Genomic DNA, 19904 nt, shown 5'->3' on the forward strand with positions numbered 1-19904 from the left:
AATCCCCAAATCTACAATAGAAAAATCTAAAAAAGTGATTAAAATTTATTTGTTGCTCATGATTACTTTGACAATCAGTAACATTTCAACTACAATGCTCTCAAATTTTTTAAAAAAATCATTTATTATTTAATCAGCATGTGAAGGTACACGTTTTCTTAGGGCATTTTTATCCATATTTGGTTTCAGTGGCTTCTCCTCTCCCCCTTGCCTCCACCCCCTTGAATCCTTCCACTTGCACTATTCCTCTTTTTATTTTAAAGTCACACTACCTTCCCCATCCATCCCTTAAATACCCTCTTCTCACTCTCATAGGTCCCTTTCTAGTTCCTTGACCTCTCCACATACTCACCCCTACATAGATATACGTACATAAAAATTAGAAGCTAGTCTTCCTGAAGCAGATGGGAACAAATACAGAGACCCACAGCCAAACATTATACAGAGAGTGAGAGAGATTGGAAGACTCAGCCCTAAATAGGATGTCTTTATTAAACTCCACCCCTCAGAGTCAGGAGACCCTACAAGAGTGGAGGCAGAAAGAATGTAAGAGCCAGAGGGGATGCAGGGCACCAGAAGAACAAAGCCCTCTAAATCAACATGATCAAAGCTCATATGAACTCAGAGACTGAGGGAGCACGCACAGTTTAGTGTTTTTATGGGATTCCCAAGTGTGTGAATGAATGGGGCTGTTTCTTATGCCTTCTCTTTGGCTCTTTCCCTTCTATTTGTTTGTTTTATTTGACTTCAATGAGTTAATTTTTGTTTTATTTTAGATCTTATTTTATTCCTACCCATTAAAAGCCTGTTTGTTTTCCAAAGAGAGTCAGAAAAGGGGTGTATCTTGATGGGAGGGGAGATGGGAGGAATGGAGAGGAATAGAGAGAAGGGTTATCAGGATACATATATGAAAAAAATCTATTTTCAATAAAAGAAAAAATTATAATCTAGGCTCCACATATGAGAGAAAATATGTGGTTTTTGTCTTTCTGGAACTAGGGTGCCTCAGGATAATATTTTTTAGTTCTATTCATTTTCTTGTGAATTTCATAACTCACTTTTCTTTACAGCTGAATAAAATTTCATTATATATATATAAATATAAAATCTACATATCACATATTCATTATGCATTTATCTGTTGATCGACATCTAATTCCATTTTCTTGCTGTTGTGAAAAGAGCAGTAATAAACATGGCAGTCCAAGCATCGCTATAGCAGGACATAGAAGCGTCTTGATAAATATTTGTTTGCATAAGTTAATGTTCTAAAATTCTAAAATATAGCTTGTTTTTTTAGCTTAAATTTACTCCAACATTATTTATTAGCTGTGTGGTCTTCCACAAGGTACTTTAGCTATGTGAGGGAAAATATTTTCATCTATGAAATGAGAATGATAAATGCACAGGCTGATTATGTAAATTAAATATAATGCATGTAAAATAGTTAAGATAACATGTGTTACATACCATTGGCCAATAGATACTAAATCCTTCTGTTGTTTGTAACAGTAAAATAGAATGAACTATCTTCATTTGCTACTCAATCTGTATAACCTTGAGAAAGTCACCTGAGATTTTTGAGCTCCGGTTTCCTTGTCTGCTTAATAAGGACAATAATGTCTATTTCATAGAGTGGTTGTAAAGATAAAATTAGATGTGCGTGAAGAATGACTTCTAAATTGGAAAGTGCTATATGCATTACTGATTGTTTATTTGCTTAATAAATCTTCCTCCAAGAAAGCAGTGATGTGAGCTCCATTGTTATTTAGGTCAAACAAATATGGATTCTGAATGAATAATAACCAACACAAAGATTCCGAACAAACAAAAGCTAACAGCCAAAGGTTCAGATGGATGAAAGTAAATAATGTTTAGAAAACTTACTAGGGATATTTTTTGTATTGTAGGATGTAACAAAGTTCTTATTTTTACCTAATAAAAATAACACTTCATGCCAGGCACATGAAATGCACACGCCTTTATTCTCAGCACTCACAAGGCATAAACAGGTGGATCTCTGAGTCTGAGGCCAGCCTGGTCTACAGAGTGAGTTCCAGGACAGCCAGGGCTACACAGAGAAACCCTGACTCAAAGCAAACAACAACAACAACAACAACAACAACAACAACAACAACACCCAGAAAACAAACACACAAAAAGTCCCCAGACAAAAACCAAATAAACCCCACCTCCAAATCATATCTCAGTTGTTACAAAAATATTCAATAGAAAGATTGGCCATGACTTTAAATTTGTCAGGTTTATGTTGAGTGGGACAATGGATTTTTACCCTCATTTGTAGAAGACTGGCCTCTTGTTCTAGAAGGACTTAGCTTATGAAGTTTGTATAAAGTACCATTTAACATAAAAATAACCTTCATTGTGTCTTTAGATAGTGCCTAAAATCCTGAGAATACAAATTCTCCTAGTTTTTCTTTAGCATTTTGGATCAGATCTTCTTATAGAAAATAAAGTCTTCAAGAGTGTGAGTGAATGGCTGACAACAATGATCATCCATTAGTGAAACACCAGACAATTCAGGATTGTGTATAATCAAGTTTGGTTTAAGTTCATCATTTATTTATTTAAAACTTGTATGGCAAATCCTCTTTACACTGAAATTACTACAGAATGCAGTTTCCTAGCTAACTATGCACTAAATATATGCTTGTGCTTATGAAAATGCAACTTTTTTTTTGAAAATGCAACTTTTAAAACTAATTTTAAAATTAGAATCCTGGAGTCCAGAACTTTTTCAAAGAGACTTATTTTACGAGTGTTTTGCCCATAGGCTTATGCAGTACCCATGATGGCCAGAGGAGGGAGCCAGAGTACGAGGAACTGCATCTACAGAGGGGTTGTAAGTGGCCATGTGGGTTCTAGGAGCTGAACTCAGGTCCTCTACAAGCACAGCAACAAGTATTATTAATGGTTGAGTCATCTCTCCAGCTCCTTGTTAGTATCTTGTTAAAAAAAATTATATTGATTACATTTCTCCTCTCAGAAGGCTTCGTTAAAAAAAATTCATGACAAATGGGAAAAAAGTAGTAACCACATGAAATGTACTTGCGATAAATATATGTCTTTGGTATTTTCATATTTACTGGAAATGATATATTTTACCTTTTTAAAAGTGGGATTTAGTTAAAAACAAGAAAGTTTCCTACGATGCAGGCTTTGTAGATTTCTTTCACTTTGGAAAAGTTGCAAGTAAGGGATTTAAGTTCGTGTGTGTGTGTGTGTGTGTGTGTGTGTGTGTGTGTGTGTGTGTGTTTCTATCTGTATTCCCAAAAGAAGAAACTTTGTTGAAAAGAACCAGGCATTTTTTTTTCATTTGGTTTGATGGTGGTTGTTTTTGTTATTTCTCGGTTAGATTTAAAAAAAAAAAAAAAATGGATTGAAGAATGCTCCATCCCTTCAGGTCAGATCTGGCTTACTGTGAAATTCCAGAGTTCATGGCTCATTGTAGCTGTGAGGAGCAGTTATTATAATCTATGAAGTGCTCTTTGTCACTTTTCTTTACTTTTGTTTGAAACATTCAGTTTTTTGACAATGTTCATTTATTTTAAAGACAGGATACTGCCCAGGCTGGCCTTGAAGCTTCAGTCCTCCTAGTTTCCATTCCTGGGTACTGGGAATTATAGTCACCCACTATTGTGTTCCTCCCCACTGCACTCCAAAGTTTATGCTAGACTGTGATAGAAATGGGAAAGAAACTGGTAAGCCGTTTATTATTAAGCCACTAAGATTTCTTTTAAAGGAGCTATTTTCCCTTTATTAATAAGTGTCAGATCTGTTTCTCCTTAGTGAATTGAGGATGAACACCTGACATTTCAAGGACGATAGTTTCCTCATTGGCCAGATATGAACTCCAAGTTCATATCAAAGACTGTAAATCACATTTCTTAACATAGGTCCCCAGGAGACTAATGCTTGGCTGCATTAATTTATTAACTGTATGTAGATATATCTGTGTCCCAGTACACTCTAGGGTCAATCTGGACACTCCACTGCCATAGTTAGACTTATGAGTCCTATCTTCCATCTTTGACATTGTTAAGTACCAAGTCTTTTGGGTTTTACTATTTTAATATATTTTAGAATCAATCTGCCCCATTCATAAGATCCCTCTATTCTCTTTCCTTCCCTTCCTTTCTCCCTCCCTCCTTTCCTCCTTCCCTCCCTCCTTCTCTTTCCCTCCATCTTTTCCTCACTCTGTCTTCTTTCTCATTCCAAACTCTTAATCTTTCCAGATCCAAGATGATCTGACTCCTCTTTAAAATTGTGTACCACTTTTTCCTAATACACACCTTCTTAGCTATTGTAAGGTAGGAACTTTGTAGTTTTCTGATGGATGCAGTTAAGAAATGCCAAATTAGCATATGGGTTATTTCAAGAATAACCTCAGGAAGAATAGCTTCAAAAATGGTCACAGATTTATTTTTCTTTGCCTAAGAAGTATAAACACATCATGTTGGGATTTACCTCTCAGGATAATTTCTATATCACATGTATAATTACTAACATTTTAAAGCTTTTAAATTAGTCAGGTTTTGTATTAGTTGAATTTCTAGGTCATCCAAAGAGCCAACAAAGAATTTAAAGGGAAATTAGGGAACCTCTCTCCTGTACAATACCTTGGGAGTTTTTTCACATACTGTGTTTTTCAGAGAATGTTTTGTGACCAAGCCACAATGCAGGTGAATTAAATCCTAGTCTCTAGGCAGAGTGTAGCACAATTGATATCTTATTTATTTACCAATTTACTTTTAAGATTTATTTTTAAATTATGTGTATATCTGTCTCTGTCTCTGAGTGTACATATGAGCACAAATGCCCACAGAATCCAGAAGAAAGTATTATATCCCTTGGAGGTGGAATTACAGGTGGTTGTGATCCAGTGTGGATACTGAGAACCAGCTTGGTTCTTCTGCAAGAGTGGTATGTGCTTGTACCTCTGAGCCATTTCTCTTGCCTGGAAATTGGTATTTTTTTTAAAAAAAGCTCTCTGAGTTTGAGAAGCAGCAGTTTAAACTGCAAGCGAAGAATCACCAGTGAACTGAACGGAGGACAAGACCTTAAATCTCAGTTTGATCAAATTGTTTCTTCCCTTGTTTCCAGAATATCATCGGTGGTTTTCTACCACATTGACCCCAATTCTGTATAGAAATTGCTGATGCACTCCTCTATCCGTCTTATAGAATTCTGACTCCCTAAGATGCACTGAACATTTTTTTTTTCAGGGACATGTTTTCACGTCACCCCCATCCCCATAGCAATCCTGTGCAATACAGCTTGTTATCCTTGTCCTACAAGTGAGCAGAATCAAGAATAAGAGAGATGAAAAGATGTGCCCAGGGGCAGAGCCCGTAAAGTGCAGGCTTCAATCCCAGATCTTCCAACTCCAGCATGTTTACATGTGTGGTTGGCAAATGGGTGAGAACTGTTGAATAACCAAATACAACAAACCTCACATCATAAAACATGTATGAGTTCAGGGTTCTTAGAAATATGTAGTGTTTTATGTTGCTAAGTTTGTGGTAATTTGGGTATTCAGGAATACAAAGCTAATGCAAATGGCATCTATCTGCCAAGGACGATTATTATTGTTATTATTATTATTTTGCCAACCAAGATTCAAAACCTGACTTGAACGCTGACTTCAGGTGCAATTAAAATTCCCAGTCAGGGGCGATGGTAATAATATATGTGAGGAAATTGGAACAATGAAAAGTAGCCACTTTGTACAGATGAGGAATTAAAACATCTTGTCATTCAGTGCCCTGACTTGCAATGCCACACACCATGCTGCTTTAAGAATTTATAGTCGATAGCAGGTTCAGAGGCTTTCGCAGAGCTGTTTCCGAGATGAACTCCAGAGGCCTTGGGTCACAGCTGAAGGATAGGATTCCAATTATGGAGCTCTCAGCCAGTGGGCCTTTTGAGAGTCATGATCTTCTCCGGAAAGGGTTTTCTTGTGTGAGACATGAACTTTTGCCCAGTCACCCTCTTGAATTATCAGAAAAAAAAATCCAGTGCAACCAGGACAAGATGTACTTTTTCACCCCAAGGAGCATCCAGGTTCTCTTTGCACCCCTGAAGTTACAGATGGAGTTCAAGGCAGTGTGGCAGCTTCAGCAGCTTCCCTTTCTTCCGAGCTCAAACCTCTCACTGGATATTTTGAGGGGCAACAAGGAGACCATTGGTTTTGAGGACATCCTTAATGATTTACCACAAAGTGAACTGATAGGCGAGCCACACATGATAGCGGACTATAACCTGGGCTTGCTGTAATACAGGGTGCCATGCAGGAATGACAGATGTGCAGTTGTCTCGGCTAGATGTTCACAGCATTAAAGTACTGAGAGGATCCCTGGGTCATGTGGAAGTGTTTGGGGCTTGGTTTGAAGTTGTGAGTCAGTTGAAAGCCTAGACGTGGTTTCTAAGCCCTGAGGTTACAGCAAAGCCCAACTTCTGAAAATGTGATTTGTATAAATGTTACAAACGCAATAAAGTTCCCAGGAGCCTCCTTAAAAAAAGAATTTATAGTCTAATGTGGATATAATAGAAATGAAGTACAATCTCAATCTTATGTACATAGGTTTGTTCTAATGTAAGAATCATTAATACCAAATATATTATAATCTATTTGTATAAATGTTTGCACTAAGGAAGAATTTATCATGCTATAAAGATGGCTTGCAGTAGAGCCCCTTTCAATCATCTCCATCAGCATCCCCACGAGGTCAATGACTAATGATAACATCTTTGTGCTCTTATGTGCACTATCAAAATTATTTATTATTATTTACAGTAGTAAGTGCACTTATGTGTGGAAATAATTTAGTTTAAGTCATCTGAATTTGAGTTTAATTTGGCTTTCCTGTAATTTTGATATTCATTTTGATTTTTACTGAATTTTCAGGAGCATATTTAGGTAAGAAATGGAGTGCTTATAGGAGGTGTGTGTGTGTGTGTGTGTGTGCATATGTGAGTATTTATAGATAAATACAACTGATTCAGTACTCAAATTTAAGCCTGTATCTGTATTCTTTTGTAGTTGCACTGGCTTTATTGAAGTCATATTCACAGAGTGAATCAGATAAAGATGGTGGGTGTCTATATCTGTATATGTATGTTAGGATATATAGTTTCCTATGCATTTCAAGAGATACCAAACAGGTGAGAGAAAAAGTTGCAAAGCAACAGACCAAGATGGAGATGATACTGAACCATCTGGCTCTAACGGGTCATACCTTCTCCAGCGTCTGACTATTGAGGAAGTTGAAGTTCACTTTGTCCCTCCCTTCCTACCTCTTGTACTGCAGTCACCGGAAGGACAGGTGGTGACAGCCTGAAAGAGGTGCTTCTGCCCTGCTGAGCTCTGTCACTGTCTCTTTGGTTTCACAGTGGGCACATCTGTGCTTCCTCTCCAGGAACACAGTTCTGAGCTCCAAGGGGACAGATTTTGGGCTTCTGAATTCTCTGAAAACAACAGCATGTACTGACGACAAAGGCTTCTCATAGCAGTTTGATTATGGTTGTCAGAAAGTCTTTGCCCTTATTTGAACTTAAAGTGTATTTTGAGAGGTATTTCTTTTTTAAAAAATAAGTTTTTTAGTATCCATACAAAAATTGATTGATGCAGACATCTTCATAAATCTGTATCACTGTATTATGTTCTCATCAGACCCTCACTGGCCTCCCCTGTCCTCTAGCTCTTCTTGCTTTTCTATCCCTAAAGAGTCTCCCTCTGCTGTTTTCATAATAAATATCCCAATACTATCTCCTTCTTTATCCCTCTCTTTAGAGGTCTTCCTGCCTTCTCATGTGGCCATATTTACTTCATGTAACATATAGACTTAAATTTAGACTCTCTATGTGAGAGAAAATATGCAACATTTGTATTTCTGAGTCCTAGTTTATATAATATCTTACAGTTCTACTCATTTTTCCTGCAATGTCATAATTGTCTATTTTTTACAGCCAAATAAATCTCCATTGAATATATTTGCTCCATTTTGTTATCTATTCATCTGTTGATGGACCTGTAGGCTGGTTCCTTGTTTTGGCTATTGTGTGGTAGTAAATGTGGATTTGTGAGTATCAGTGTCGGTGTCATATCCATATAGGGTGATTCCAGTTTTAGTTGTTTGAGGAACTTCTATACTGATTCTTTTTTTGTTGTTTGTTTGTTTTTTGAGACAGGGCTTCTCTGTGTAGTTCTGGCTGTCCTGGAACTCACTCTGTAGACCAGGCTGGCCTCGAACTCAGAAATCTACCTGCCTCTGCCTCCCAAGTGCTGGGATTAAAGGCGTGCAGCACCACCGCCTGGCTTCTATACTGATTCTTACAGTATCTGTACTAGTTGACAGTGTCACTAGCAGTGTTTATGGCTGGGGGGCATTTTGAAAATATCTACATAAGAATACCAGAGGAGGAGCGAACGAGAGGTAGTACAGTGGCTTAGGCTCCGCCTCCAGGGGGCGACCCCCGCGCCCTTTGCTCTCCCGGTTCAAATCCCACGTCCCCCATGTGACTCTGCCTGAGTCTGATGGGGGAAAAAATACCGGAGGAGCTCTGAGTAAGATGCAGGGTTTCACAATGGCTTATCTATTTGTGGTTACTTGGGTCTAGATATTAAGGTAGAAATATGTACTTTGTGGGACAACACAAAGAGTGAGAGTTGACCCCTGAGAAGTCACTAGACTGCTGTGTAAACAACAGCTTCTCCGGTTATCTCCAAAAGATCACTTCTGATCCCCTTTTTTGTGAATTTAACTTTTCTCTCACAGGAGCCATGCTACCAAAAGAAATGTGTAAGAATGTGTAAGAAGGTATCGTCTTTCTGTGAAGGACTGACTTTTATGTGCACATATGTATGTCAAGTATGTCTCTCTGTGAGTATGTTCATGTGTAACTGCAGGTACCCTCAGAGTCTAGAAGACAGCATCAGATCTCTTAGAGTTGAAGTTATAGGTGGTTTGTGGGTTGTATGTTGTGAGTGCTTGGAACCAACACTGGTCCTCCATATGTACACTGTGTGTTCTTAACTATTGAGCCATGTCTCCACTCCCCAAAATTAGTCATCTTAAAAATATGCAGCCAGTTTTCTTGATTCTGTACCCCTAGCTGAGGAGCTACTTACAGTTGATAGCTTTTGAGGGAAGAGAATCAGTTTTCTTTAAGGTTGTGGCTCCTGATGCTTCAACCATACTCCACTGGAGGACACTACACCCAGCATGGTATGAGCAACACAAATTGTAATCAGTAGGTTACAGAAAGTAAACAGGACACGACACTGGAGGCAATAAGGCTGCGGTGGATCTGAGAGATGTGGGTGGGTGTGGTCAAAATATATTGCATGTATAAAATTCAAAAGTGAAAAATATATTTAAACCAATAATGATTATAATAAAAATACAAGTAATTCACAATATTTGCTTCATGTGGCTAGGAGCATATCTCTCTCTCACTCATGGTTATACTCCCTAACCCCATCCACCACACTCCTAATTTCAAATGTCCACAAATCCTATCATTCATATATATATATATATATATATATATATATATATATATATATATGTATATATCAGGTTATATTTCTTCTCATCTTGACTGAGTGATTAATTATAAGAACTCAGGAATCCTGAAATTGAGCTTAGTTCTACCAGTTAAGAGCAGAGCTATTTCTGACAAGTCATTCTGGGCCTCAGGGTTTTCAGCCATAAAATGGAGGATAATAACACTATTGTTATGATTAAGTGAACACATTTTAAATATGTAGTATAGTGCCTGGAATATGGTGTTCAGTAAGTACTTGCTATTGTCTTTCTTAGAATTAACCAGTTAGAAGCCAGGCAGTGGTGGCACACGCCTTTAATCCCAGCCCTTGGGAGGCAGAGGCAGGCGGATTTCTGAGTTCGAGGCCAGCCTGGTCTACAGAGTGAGTTCCAGGACAGCCAGGGCTACACAGAGAAATCCTGTCTCAAAAAAGAAAAAAAAAAAAAAAAAAAAAAAAAAAAAAAAAAAAAAAAAAAAAAAAAAGAATTAACCAGTTAGAACAGTTGACATAGATTGCTATTTTTCAGACCAAGAAACACTCTTTGCCTTCAAAAGACAGTCTTATGATTGCTGCCTTTTTTTCCTATTATTTTTCCCATTTCGTTTTGCTCATGTTTGCTCTCCATCATTTTCCCTTGTTCCCCTTTTCTTCTCCCACTAGTTACCTTCTTTCAAAAGTAATCCTGATTCTGCTTTATACACACACACACACACACACACACACACACACAGAGAGAGAGAGAGAGAGAGAGAGAGAGAGAGAGAGAGAGAGAGATCCACATATGAGAGCACATGAGCAATATTTGTCCTTTTATGTTTCCATTATTCTGTCTTGTTCCTCTGCCTTCTTCCTTATACCCAGATCCAAGTTTCTAAGTAGTCTTAAGGAGGAACAGGGATGAGTGTAGGCTTTGATCTTGCCTGGATTTAGCTGAGATTTTTATTTCTATAGTGGAAGCCCTGAGATAAAAGATGGAAATTTGAGGAGGGATCCCCAAACAACTTGAGCCACCCCTAAGAGCTACTGGACCAAGGAGGAATAATGAAGAAACATATGTCACAAGGAGAGTATTGAATGTAGTCCAGGATCTTTACAAATCATATAATAATATTATTTAAAACTTGTTAAGGTTAAATGAGATTAAAGCTTATAAAGTGTTTGACAGTTTCCAGCATATATTAGCAAATACAGAATCAATATGAGATTTTTAATTTAGTAGACTTGAGAAGAAGTCTAGGGATCTTATTTTTATTTTATTTTTTATTTATTTATTTGGCTTTTAAATGAATTGGTTTAATTCAAAGTGGCACAGAATTCAGAATACAATGAAGATGTAACAGTAGGCTCTGCTGGGATTCTTGACTGGGTTCACTTTAAATTCACAGCTGAGGTAGGAACTGCTGAACACTAGAGACAATGATACTTTACTCATTTTTTTTTTTTTTACAAAAGTTTATTACAATGTACAACAACAGGCTCCAGGGTAACACTTCATTCTAGCTATTAGGTGGCAAAGATGTTATGGCAGGGAATCCAGATGTTTGACAGGTTACAGGGTAACATTTCATTGTAGTTGTAGTGGCAAAGATGTTATTGCAGGGAATCCAGATGTTTACATAGGAATGGAAGGGGAGGGTCACCATCACCTCTGATGTTAGGAACAGCTTACTTTTTGCCAGATTTCTTAATTCCACTTGTGGCCAGGGGGCCCTTTCCCGCGGCCTTGGCTTTTAGCTCCTAAAAGTTTTTTCTGTTCCTCTTTTTGTTTCTTCTTGAAAGCTTTATCTTCCTCGTCTATCTCCTTGGCCTGCTTCTTGGGCTGTTTCAGGGGCTTCTTTTTGCCACCTTCCGGGTGCCTCCAGCCCCTGGGATCTTATTTTTAAATCAATCTCTCTCTCTCTCTCTCTCTCTCTCTCTCTCTCTCTCTCTCTCTCTCTCATTTTCTTTCAAGACAGGGTGTTTCTCTGTGAAGCCCTGGCTGTCCTGGAACTAGCTCTGTAGACCAGGATGGTCTTCAACTCACTGAGATCCTCCTGCCTCTACTTCCCCAATGCTGGGACAAAATGTGTGGGACTAAAAGCCCCCAGGCTTTAAAAAAATTCTTTTTTAATTCCTAGGTCTTAAGTGGGGGTAGTAAGTAATGCATGTTTCTGATGTGGTCGTTTCTCTTTTTCCCCATTTTCTTTTCTTCTTGTTTTCCTGTTTTCTAGATGAGGTCTCAGTATGTAACCCTGGCTGGTTTGCTACTCTTTATGTAGTCCAAGCTTGCTCCAAACTCAGAAATTCACCTGACTCTGTCTCCCTAGTGCTGAAATTATAGGCATGCATTACCATTTGTAGCAATCAAGTCTCACTTACTTTTACAAAACACTGTAGTCTATCCACTTCTGGATAATACCTTGTTTATGTTAGTAAGTAGTGACTTCTCTTCTCTTCTCTTCTCTTCTCTTCTCTTCTCTTCTCTTCTCTTCTCTTCTCTTCTCTTCTCTTCTCCTCTCCTCTCCTCTCCTCTCCTCTCCTCTCCTCTCCTCTCCTCTCCTCTCCTCTCCTCTTCTTCCCTTCCCTCCCCTCCTCTCCTGTCTCTGCTCTTCTCTCCTCTGCTTTTCTCTCCTCCTTTTCTCTGTCTTTTCCTTTTTGTCTGTATTATTTGAGACAGACTTTTACTATATGGGCGTGGATGACCAGACTGGCCTCACCTTTGTAGTGGCCATCCTGCTTCAGCACCTTCCTCTGAGCACTGGGATTACCTAAAACACAACACCAGAAATGAGGGATCATTAATGGAGTAAGTAATGCCACCCAAGAACTGTAAATTTGAATAAGAACAAGATCCTGGAGGCTGCCATTTAGGTATTTATTTTATCTATGGAAATTTATGCCATTCTAGATTAAGGAGAATATCCATTTAAATACCAATAGCATCTATCTTCTTGAACCAAGTTGGAAAGTAATTCTCTTAGTGAGATTGACTTTTATTGATAACCAGAGTCTATTGTCTTTTATTTTAGAAACACCCAATTGATGCTTCCTCTTAACTGGGTTTTCTCCTCTTCATGCTAAGAAGAAAGTAGATATGCTATAGATTGATAAAGGGAGTGAAAGACATGGAGAATGGTGAGACATATGGATTAGTTTTAGTGTCCTCTACTTGGGGAATAAATTAAAGAGAGGAGTAGAAATGTCAGCTCTGCACCTAGCTTTGCTGGCCAACTGTGTGACTTGAGGCCTGATCAAGCCTTAGCACATTCCATTGCACTGTCCAGACCCACGGCATCTGACTCCAGAGCTTCAGCTATTCATTTAAACTCCCTCCATGTTATTTTGACAAAAAGTCTGTAAGAAGCTGTAGTGCCTATACATGGCTAAGAACCCTGTATGTGTTTGCTGAATACTTAATAATGGTTTACGTAAAAATGTGTTATATAAACCTAGTATACTAAAATTGTACCTGGGGCTTTAGAATGAAAAATTAAGTCTCCCATTCCCATTTGTCTCAGCTCCATAGTTTCCTAGTAGTCCAGTTCACTTCCCTAGAGAGTTAACTACTATTTTTCCATACATCCTTTCAAAAATAGTATGAGCATATAGTGTCATATTATGTCCACCTTTAAAATATACATCCTTAAAATATAGGCAGAAATATATTATACATGCTGATATTTCCAGTCAAATTCACAAATCCTGCCTTGGTAAATAACATACCTTTAAGATCTACAAAAAAGCTTACCGGCCAAACCACAGATGAGGACAGGATGGATATGATTTTTATATGCCCATGAAAAACCTGATGTAGTACAGAATTCATTCTGTAGTGTCAAACAGTTAGTCTGGATCGGAAGTGAGTCCATCTGGCAGTGTCTGCTTGGAAGAGCTTATGCTCACTTGGGTGTGTGCTATATGGCATTGCTCCCTGAATGCAACTCTCTCTTATGCCTCATAAAATTCATCCCACTCAGTATCTCATGGGTTTAATTTTCCTCATGTGTGCATTGGATGTTCGGTGGTGATTATACAGATGCCCACAAATTTTCTGTTTTGTTTGATGTAACAAATAATTTTTGTAATGGAATGAAGGCGATTCCTGTGTCACTCTCATTTATTCTTCATGTTGCCCTCTATTCTGAAGATTATATACACTCCCTTAGATGTCTTCTTAATATATATTCTCTTAATACATGCATATTCTCTCTTTTTTCATATTCTCTTAATACATAAAAACTTTAAGTCATACAGAAAACCTAGCCTTTTGAACACTGACAAAAAGATTACAAACATGGCATCCAAAAGAAACCCTGACTAGTATTTATCTAAAGTTATATTTAGCCTCTAAAGACTATCAGAAAACAACATATTACCCACTTTACTGAAGAACAAAGAAGATGATTTTTCTACTAGTTATAAATAATTGGTGTTAGATTTCTAGACAACTGGCCCTTTTCTGGTCTTTACAGGTGCTAAGCATGCAGGCAGTACATAGACACACATGTAGGCAAGTGCTTATATATATTGAATAAATAATGAATTAACTTTTAAAAATTTCTAAATGACTGCTATTACCAGTTTTAGAAGCGATAGAGTTTATGGCAAGGATTAGGGGTGTGGGTGAGAAAGACAGGAATATGTGTGCTTAGTAAAAGATAAGGTATTTAAAGCAAAGCTGGAGAGAAGGCTGAGTGATTGAGAGCACTTGCTGCTTTTCTAGAGGACCCAGGTTCAATTCCAGCACCCACATGGTGGCTCACATTAGTCTGTAACTTGAATATGGGGGTGGGGGGGAGAATAGTTTCTCTCTTTTGGTTTCTGTAGGCACAGCATACATAGAGTGCACAGACATACATTCAGGCTTTAAAACATTCATACACATAAAATAAAAAATAAGGAAAAGACAGAAGAGAAAAATACTAAAACACAAACACTAACTGGAAAACTCACTAATTTGCTAAATGTTGTCTGTATATATGTGTATGTGTGTCAGACCTGCTACTATAGAAAAAGCAGAAATTTAACAGACATGTGGATTTGGATTCGGATGCTACTTTGCTTGTAGATACCTTGAGCAAGGTATTTAATCTCTCTAAGCTACAGTTTCTCATCTGCAAAATAATTATGACCACTAATTAAAATCTTATTATATAAAATAAATGTAAGAAAATGAAACTGTCACCAAAGGACACAACCCTTTTATTATTGAGACAAAATCTCCCAAACACACAGAGATACAATTATTTACTATTGGTAAAAGTTGTATGGCTCCTTTCCCCTTTTCAGACACCTCTTCTCATTTGTGCTCCCAGACAATTTCTTCTTCGCTTTCATGTCACTTGTGCATACGACTTTATGAATCCATAGCTTTATGCTTTATTTTTATGCTCTAAGGCCCACTAGATATTTCTTAATATATTTAACTCAATACACAAAAGGTACTCATTTATGGGCTACTTTGTGATATTTTGATATACACAGTGTATACTATTGAAATCATAACAAACGTATTTCCTCAAGGAAATTTGACTGTTAAATTTGTTACTTTCTTGAGTGTGGTTGATTGACTCTCTCAGGTGAGCTCCATGCAGTATTTATACCTTGTGTAATCCTCTATAAATGTAACCTTGACCTAACTGCTCTTGAAATAGAATGCAGCAAAAAGTCCGGGGCTATAATTTTGATACTAGAGTATGTGCCTGTCACTTTTATTTGTCCAGTTGACTCTATCATTGGCTTTGATGGAGTGCAGGTACTACGTTATAGAAGTCCCAATTTTGACAAAAAACTGCATATGGTCCCCTAATGAATAGCCTGCAAAGACTTTGGTTCAATAGCCTACAAATTTCTTTCTTGGATATTTTATGTATTTACATTTCAAATGGTATCCCCTTTCCTGTCTTCCCCTTAAGAAACACCCCTATCCCATGCCCCCTCTCCATGCTTCTATGAGGGTGCTTCCCCTCCTACTGACCCACTCCCATCTCACTGCTGTGGCATTCCCCTGCACAGGGGGATCCAGCATTCACAGGACCAAGGACCTCACCTCTTATTGATGTCTGACAAACTGTCCTCTGCTACATATGTGGCTGGAGTCATGGGTCCTTCCATGTGTACTCTTTGGTTGGTGGTTTACTCCCTGGGAGCTCTGGGGGGTCTGGCTGGTTTATTGTTCTTCCTATGGGGTTGCAAACCACTTTAGCTCCTTCAGTTTTTTCTCTAACTCCTCCATTGGGGTCCCCATACTCAGTTCAATGGGTGTCTGTGAGTAACCGCCTTTGATTTGCCAGGCTCTGGCAAAGCCTCTCAGGAGACAACTATATCAGGCTTCTGTCAGCATGTCCTTCTTGACATCTGCATTAGTGTCTGGGTTTGGTGTCTGTATAGATCCTCATAACCACTACACAAGTGAGCTAGAAAGTGGTTTTTTCCCTCAGTAGTAGTTTTAGCTAAGACAACATCTTGGCTAGTTATTGATAGTCTGTGAAAGACCCTAAAGTAGGGGGCCCAATTAGCTATGCCCCAACTCTTGACTCACAAAAGTTACAAAATAATAGATATGTGTTGCTTTAAGTTGGTAACATTTTGCAGTAAGTTGTTATGCAATAGACAAGCAAAATGCCTAGAGTGAATTGTATGTGCCCTTCCTAGTAAGTCAAAAGAATGAGTCCTCCAAGACAGGCTGCTTAAAAAATCTCAAAAGCCAAACAGGGCTTTTTACCATGTGTTGAATATTTTCTATGTGTTGTAGTGTTAAACTTATTTCATCCTAATGACAACTACACAGGGTTGATTGATCTCAATTTTACAGATTATGAAACTGAGTCTAAGAGATTAACTTGTTCAAGAGTGGAGCAGGTAGAGGTCTTTAGTATTTCAAGTCATGCTCCTAAACCATACAAATACAATTAGCCTCATGGCTGAATGATAACTTCAAGTGTACTCTAACTATGCTCACTTCAAAGTTTGGAAAACAGATTCTGCTTAAAATATGTAAAACACAATTATTAGATTTTGCAATCCCTCCAAAGGGCTTCTGAACACATCTGCTTCCCACTTGAGGACATGGTTTTTCTCAAAGTAGTCACAGTGATTCAACCATTCTGAATGAGAGACTGCATCATGGACTGCGTGCATGCATGTGTGTGTGTGTGTGTGTGTGTGTGTGTGTGTCTGTGTGCCACCTGCATATGGAGGCCAAAAGCTAATGTCTGATGTCTTCTATCACTTGCTACACTTTCTTTAGAAGTAAAGTCTGTCACTGAACTTGTATTGGCTAGGTTGGCCAGAAAACTCTGGGGTCCAATTCTCTCCACTTCTCTCAGACCAGTTCTAGGGCTACAGACATGCACAACTATGTCAGGCTTTTATGTGAGTGCTGAGGATAGGAACTCATCACTGTTTGTGTAAGAGGCAATGTACTCACCTACTGAATCATCTCCCCACCCGCTTCAAGTGATCCAACTAACCCATTCTAACATGTCCTGTTGGGGGATTCATCTAGTCTGTTGTAATCTGTTGAACTCATTTTCATTCTTCTCATGTAGAACACTAAGACTTGGGGACTCTCTATCTTTTAAAATAATTTACCCACCCCCATGGGCATATGCTAGGCTATTGAGAGTACTGCTTGGTTTTCAATGATCTATTGAAGCAAAATTTAGATACTGTTATTATTATTATTTCTACCCAGGCTTGGCTAACTCCTATTTACAGCATATTTTACAGACCACTTACCCTGATGACAATACCAGAAGCATCTTACAATTTAGTCAGCTTGACTGTTTATAAAACCTTTCTATATGCATTTCATTTGATTTCATGGCTCTTCATCTAAGTCTTACAAATGAATAATTTCTTATCTTACATTACAAAAATTTATATATACAAGGTAGTATGGTCTAATGTAAAAATTATAGATTCTGTCATCAGATACATCTGTATTTCAATTCTAAATCCATAATTTTCTATATACATGATTTAAATAAGTGTTTCCCTGTCATTTTCAAGATGGTTCTAATCATAATCATATTTTACAATTATTACAAAGAACAAGGTAACAAGTAAAGAAAGGAAAATTGGTAAGAACCCAACTAATATTTTCTTTAAAATAGTGTTGTTTGTGTGCTTTTAGCTAGTGAAGTCTCTTAACTTCACTATCTCGTCAACAGACCCAGCCTTGTGTCTATCTTCTGGAAGGAAGTTCGGTACATATTTCTTCAATGGATAAATCTAGGGGCAGCCAGGGACATTATTATTGGATGGATGTTAATAAATTAATTAATAAATGGATGTTAAATGTTCTGCCTTGGACTCAGATAGCTGATAAATAATCAAACTGGAATTTGAGTTCTGATTGTTTTCTGTCTAGCCCAATGAATCTTCCTACAGTCTTTTGGGTTATTTTGCAAGACTGATGTTCTTGGAATAACAAGAGATACTAGCAAGAGCCCAATTTGGATCTTCTACTAGTATATAGATAGTTTTGGAAATGCTAGATGTGACCCCCTATCTCATTTTTCCATCTTTTGAATCTCTCAAGAAAGCCATGTACAAATGGTAGGTCCAAAAATAGATTAGTTATTATAGTATTTGGATAAATATGACAATAGTCTTATCCATCATTTAGACTTACTCTTTGGTCTAGTTCCCTGGTTATTTTGGGTGTCAGTCTCGGATAGGAAGGATACTAAAAGTAATATTGAAAGATAAGCAGAGAAAACACTATTTTCTATAAAATTCTCAGTGAGGTATTATAAAAGAGGGAAGGCAATCCTGTATAAGACTAACTAATTGAGAATTAGGTCAATTTTGGCGCATGGGGTTTCCAAGGAACATAAATCAGCTTTGGTACTTGGGATGCCTAGCACACCATGAGTGCCAAATGTGATGCACAGAGCTGCAGATGCTACTCAGCCCCAGGAACTGGCAGAGCATTAGCATCTAGTGCCATTTTGGTTGGTTGGTGAACAGTGCCAGCCAGCACCAATAGCTTGATGTGGCCCTGGAGGCTTGGGGAGCAGGAGGAAGTATATACTCAATATAAACTTGAGTGCCTTCATTTATCATGGAACACTGACAGCAGTGGTAAAGTGGGTTCCTGTAATGCACTTTCCACATTTCCATAGGTAGCAGAGACCTATGAGATCTATGAAGCAGAGGAATAGACCTGAGAAAGGTCATGGGATTATGAGAAATAAGGGGAAGCCTTAGAAATACTATAATGATAGCTCTGGATGAAAGCACAGAAGTGCTCCAGCTTTTTCTTGTAGCCTGGTACAGATCATGTTAGCATCCTGACATAGAGCCATATTCATCACAGTTTACCCACAGTAGTTTGAGGTTCTTCCAGCTCCTCATCCCATTATGAGAGGAGGACTTCTTTTCAGTCTCTAGTTCCAGTTTTAACTCAGCACACTTTCAGTAGTCCCTACTAGCTACTAGCCTGCCTCCTAGTACAAGTAATTGGAGATATGTTGTTGAACGCTGTGCCAAAGTTCCAATGAACTGTTTAGAGAATATTCTAAAACGGCCAGGGTGCATTTGATGAAGGTGATACATATGTTAGTTAGACTTTCTAGGAGACGGGGTTCAGGGTAGAAAAATTGACTGGTCTTAACAATATACTAAGGATTGCTAACTGTTTGATAGCTTGCTTGGCTTTTCTCTTAAAAGGCTTGCCTGTGCAAGGTATAAAATGGTGGCATGATATCTTTGAAATCAATGATACAAATTATATCAGTTCATTAAAAAAAATTAGCTTGTTTTCATCATGATTACCTAGATGTCTTTCTGGGTCTTCATGATTAACCAAAGATGCAGTAAAGGCATTAGGTGTGTCAAGCATGACGCTCCCACTACCAACAGCAACAAAAAAGCACTTATGCAACCCTTATATTTTGTTTAAGCAGTGTTCTGAGCCACATTTCCCTATTACTCCATCTTTCTCCTCACAGTGGCATAGAGACTAGGCAAACATAGTGGTCTTCGGCCAAACTAGGTTTTGTAAATGTATTTCTAAGATTATTTGTTCCAAAGAAGTTATCAATGTTATATAAAGCAGAGTTCTTGATAAAGTAAGTTTGGAAGTCACTGAACTTTGCAAGGTAATCATTGCTTTATTATATGATTTCTCGATGGATTGTATATAGAATTTGTACATGTGTGTGTTTATGAGTGTGTATGCATGTGTGTATATAGGACAAAAGGTAATACTGAGCATTGTTTTTAACTGCTTCTGTACTTTATACATATTCATATATTAATTTTTATAATTTTTTGAGAACTTCAGACATGAGTAACTTATCTATATCACTCAACCACTTGTTCACTCCTCTCTCCTTATCTCAGA

At 37.9% G+C, this 19904-nt stretch overlaps 1 protein-coding gene and 1 pseudogene across 1 annotated transcript in view; both read left to right on the top strand.

Moving 5' to 3' along the window:
- The window catches only part of LOC143435448 (uncharacterized), a 127898-nt gene that overhangs the window by 2951 nt on the left and 105043 nt on the right, over positions 1 to 19904 (top strand). The window lies entirely within an intron of this gene.
- LOC117694823 (proteasome maturation protein pseudogene) lies at positions 5872 to 6297 on the top strand (annotated as a pseudogene).

Source organism: Arvicanthis niloticus, chromosome X (assembly GCF_011762505.2).
Source record: "Arvicanthis niloticus isolate mArvNil1 chromosome X, mArvNil1.pat.X, whole genome shotgun sequence".
Taxonomy (NCBI): domain Eukaryota; kingdom Metazoa; phylum Chordata; class Mammalia; order Rodentia; family Muridae; genus Arvicanthis; species Arvicanthis niloticus.